At 40.6% G+C, this 4,417-nt stretch overlaps 1 protein-coding gene across 1 annotated transcript in view; it reads left to right on the top strand.

Moving 5' to 3' along the window:
* SYTL5 (synaptotagmin-like 5) overlaps positions 1 to 4,417 on the top strand; it is a 51,925-nt gene that overhangs the window by 4,740 nt on the left and 42,768 nt on the right. The gene's annotated exons all lie outside the window — the stretch shown is intronic.

Here is a 4,417-nt window from a genome sequence, read left to right as displayed (position 1 = left end):
TGAACATTGTTCAGAACAAGTGCCAGACTTCAGCAATTTCACGTATTTAAACTCGTTGTCCTTCTGAAGTCTTTAATTACATTTGCTTGAGGACAGGTTTGTTTTTTCCTTTTACTGTAATTTTTTATGACTCTTCTGAACTCTGGAAATTTAGAATGGCAACATAAAATTAAGAATACTTGGACTCTGCTGCTGTACATCTTGAGATGACAAAGGTTTTTGAAATGAGGAGAAGGAAGATGTAGGAGAAATTTAAAAATCAAACTGAGGAATCGTGTATGCCATTGCATTCAACAGTGATTTTTCAAAAAAGGGAGGAGATGAGGTAAAAAAAAAAATTGAAATTCAAGTTTTCAAATACCCTACTGAAATGACAAAATCAGTTTGGTATTTTTTTTTTAAAAAAGTTACCTAACTCAAAGCAAGTGGATCAGGCTTAAATGATAGCATTTGTGTAAGTGAATGGCTTGAGCAGTGAGCGTCTTGCCTCTTGCGAAGTAGCTGTTCTAGCTTTCTGTATTTGGGGAATAAACGTTCTCTTCGGTAAAGCATTCTATTATGAAAAAATGGATCAGTCAAAGCTCTCATTGCTTTTTCCTCTTTGCAGAATTACAAGAGTTTGGGAATATTCCATCTCTGGAGGCTGCATTGGTGAGGGAATGAGTGCCTTTAACTGCTTTGTGACTTCTAGCATCAGCAGGAGAGAGTCAGACTCTTCTAGGGCCTCTTTTTTTGTGCTTCTTGTGGATGGTGTCAACTGTCCCAAGAGCTAAGAATGCTTGCTGCTCCTTGGTTCGGGTTTTGTAAAACTGTGATCTTTGCTACCTGGGTTTTTTTTTTTCCCCTCAGCTTTTCAAGGCATCAGGTTTTTGTATTTAGTTGTTTGATGGACGTAATTTAGTATTCCAGTAACTTCTCAAATTCAGTGTTCCGTAAGTATTTTGTTTGTTTGTTTGTTTTCTGCTCTGATATCTTACGTGGGCCTTTCACACCTCATTTGGAACGATTTCGATTAAGCCATTCAGTGTTACCTCCGATACTAGTTACAACAGAACTCTTCTCCAATGGACTTAACGTGTTTTCTCAGACAGTAGAGGGATCATAATATAAATTCACAGCTAGAGAAATGGCTAAATATTCTGTTATCCTTGGTAGTAACAAATTCCCTTTTAATAGCTATCTTCTGTCAAACAGCTGTTGTAATAGATGGTTGAGAAACGTCGGTTCATTATAGGATCCTTTTTCTCCAGCAGCTTATTAAATTGGCTTCCACTGAGTTTATTTTTTCTTTCATATTACTAAGAGAAGATTGATAAAGATTAATTCTTGTTTAATACTGGAGATTAAAAATATCTAACTGCATGGTAAATTAGATTCCTTTAAAATTAAGGAGAGCTCAGATGTTAGAATGGCAAAAAGAATTTAGGTGTTTATAATACAACTGCTTTCTGTCTTGGGGGTTAGAGAGTAGTGGCAAGTCAGTCCAGCTACCTGCTGCACTTGTTATCCCTTTTGAATACTGAGTACCTAGTGCAGCGAAGCTATTAGAATGATGGATTTTCTTCATTTGACTCACCCACCTCCTCCTACTCTTCCTGGACCTTGAGACATTTCATTCTTTATTTTCTTAAGAGCTGAACATATTTGTTGCAGTCAATCAGTAGCTCAATTCAACAAATAGGATAGGGAATCCCAAAAGAGAGTTGATAACCAATATATCTGTCCATACATTTTTGCTTGCTTCTTGAATTTTTCTTTTGATTAAGTGAAGAAGCTGTGGGTTGATTTATTTAATCTCAGTTCCCTGAAAGTCATCAAAGGCAGCGCTGTATTAAAACACAAGAAAATGAACACTTTTCAGAATTCATGCTGTTGGCAGATCAACTATTTTCTGATACGAATTCAAGACTTTGTATTGCATAAGCAGTGAAAAATACTGTTGCAATGACCACTACTGGATAGGTGGAATAATGCCTTTTTAATGTCAGGAGAATATCGATGTTCTTCAACACGTTGATCTTTAAGCAAGCTTTTGTTTAAATATATACTGTTTGTTGGTTTGGGCTGATAGAGATTTCCTTATTTTAAACTGGAACTATTTAAAACACAGACTTTGTGCCCAATGATGGTTTTAATTAAGCAACAGAAGAGCCTGATAGTTCCAGGGAGGAGTGATGGAACGGAAGATGTTCAGTGAAGGTTTTGCTTCAACGTTAGACACTTGGATGAAGTCCATAGGACGTACTGATTATCACCGAAAAGATGAGATTAATACTGCCTGTGGAGTTCCCTAAATGCAATGGGTGTTTGTTTCTCTTCCAAGAAAGGGTCTGTTATGACAAGTAGTAAAACGAGTTAAGGTGGAAGAAGGTCTGCATGGATGAACAAGGGGCTCCTGACAAAGCATATAGACATACAGGAGGTGGAAGTAGTGACAAGTGACCTGAGATTCTAAGCATGCAAGTATAGGATTAGGAAAGCCAAAATCCACTTGCATTTAAATCTGGCAAGGGAAGTGAAGAGCAGCAAGAAACATTTTACAAGTACACCAGGAGCAAAAGGAAGTCTAGGGCAAGTATGGGCCTGCTGATGGATAGGACAGAAGACCTAGTGACAGGATGTGGACATTTTCCATGTTTGAAAGTCTCCTAACAGCAGGCCTGAGCTTTGTTCATTGGGTCGACCCATGGCAGAGGCAGGTGGGTGACTTCAGCAAGCTCCAGGAAAACAAGAAGTAGATGGAGGGACAGAAGCACCGAGTGTTAGACAGATTAAGAATTCCTGGTGGAAAAGGACGCTAAGCTGTGGAAGGGAGTGAAGCTGGAAAGTACTGAAATACCTCCCAGTGCCTGAAAGCGCAATCCAGTCTTAACAAATTTCACTGAGATCAGTTGGTACTAGAAGTGGCTGAGCTGAAGTAAGAAGGGACACGCAGCACAGTACTTTGTTTCTGACAAGTTCACCCTGCTGAGAGGGGAGACAGTAAATCACCAAGCATTTTGTGAATGTTGCTTAATATTTGGTGAATGTAAGTGACCTTAACCTCAACGGTAATGAGATGTTTTCACAAACACTGAGAGGTGTATTTGTTATTCAAGTGGATAGATGTGATATCTCTTTTAAAATGGTGTGGTCGAGAGCATTCTAGTAGCAGAGCTGGGTTTTGGTTTTTTTGTTGTTTTTTTTTTTGCCTGTGGTTCTCAGTCCAGAAGAAGCAGATAAATGGATTTTTGCTGTTTAAAGGCAGACTTGTCTAGGAGGTAGATCCAAGGAGGACGTGTCAAAAGTGGTAATTATCTTCCTTTCCTATGCACAATGACAATATTGCAAGAGAGTTGGCAGTTGCTGTAGGACAGGCCCTCTGTCTGTCTTTGGAACTGGCTCACTGGTAGAAGAAGAAAATGTCATGGACCTGTAACTAAGTGTATCTCTGCAGGAGGTAGGTAGATGTAAGATACAATCCATAAACTGCAAGAACAATTGGCAAAGTACCAAGAAATCTTGTGAAGCCTGGACAAACTTTTGAGGGCTATGGCATTAGAGAAAGGCTGTTTGGATTGAATGTGGGAGAAGAAGGGTCCGAAGCAGAACGAAGACATCACTTTTGAATAGAGGCCAGCAGTGCAAAATGCTTGACAGGATTTGTAGTCACTGCCTGGAGGGATTGGAAATGCCCCTTTTCAAAAGCTGCCAGAGGCTGAGCATCCTCAGGCCAGGTGGCTGTAGAGCAGCTGCTGTTCACGGGGTGCCAGTGGGAAGCAAAATGCCAGCCAACCTTTTAGCCATCAGTATGATTAGAGGGCTGGAGTACGTGTTGTAGGAGAGGTGGAGGCAACTGGGTTTGCTTAGCCTTCGGAAGAGAAGGCAAAGGCAAAATGTGGTTATTGTCTTCAAGTCCTTAGTGTGATGGTGTAGAAAAAATAGAGCCAAACTCCTTTGAGAGGTAAACAGTGAAATGGGAAGAGGGCATGAGAACAAGCTGGAATGTGGAAGATTCTGGTTAGGTATTAGGAAGGCTTGCGCTTTTCTGTCAATAAAAAGTACGTGAAGTTAAGTTCTGAAACAAGTGTGCAGAGACATGGTAGACTGTTTACTTGGAGTTACTCTGTCATTCAAGATTCCATTGGACAAAGCCTTGATCAACCCGATCTGGTTTGCCCTGCTTTTGGCTGCGAGTTTACATGAGGTGACCTCCAAAATTCACTTCCAGTCTATACGGTTCTGTGGGTTGGGGTGGGAGGGGTAAGAGCTAGAGGCTGTGGCGTGAGAGGGAAAGCTCTGGAGTTAAGGTCAGGAACCAAGGTACAAGGAGGTGTTAGTGAGAGATTTGGGTTATGACGGGGTCCTTCTTGAGTGCCTGGTTTGGGAAGATAGGCATAGAAAACTTCCTCTCCTGTCATGTGTCCTGACTCTTTCC

The sequence above is a fragment of the Buceros rhinoceros genome, unplaced genomic scaffold (genome assembly GCF_000710305.1).
Source record: "Buceros rhinoceros silvestris isolate BGI_N320 unplaced genomic scaffold, ASM71030v1 scaffold10054, whole genome shotgun sequence".
NCBI classification, from domain to species: Eukaryota; Metazoa; Chordata; class Aves; order Bucerotiformes; family Bucerotidae; genus Buceros; species Buceros rhinoceros.
This window is presented reverse-complemented; position numbering and strand designations above follow the sequence as displayed.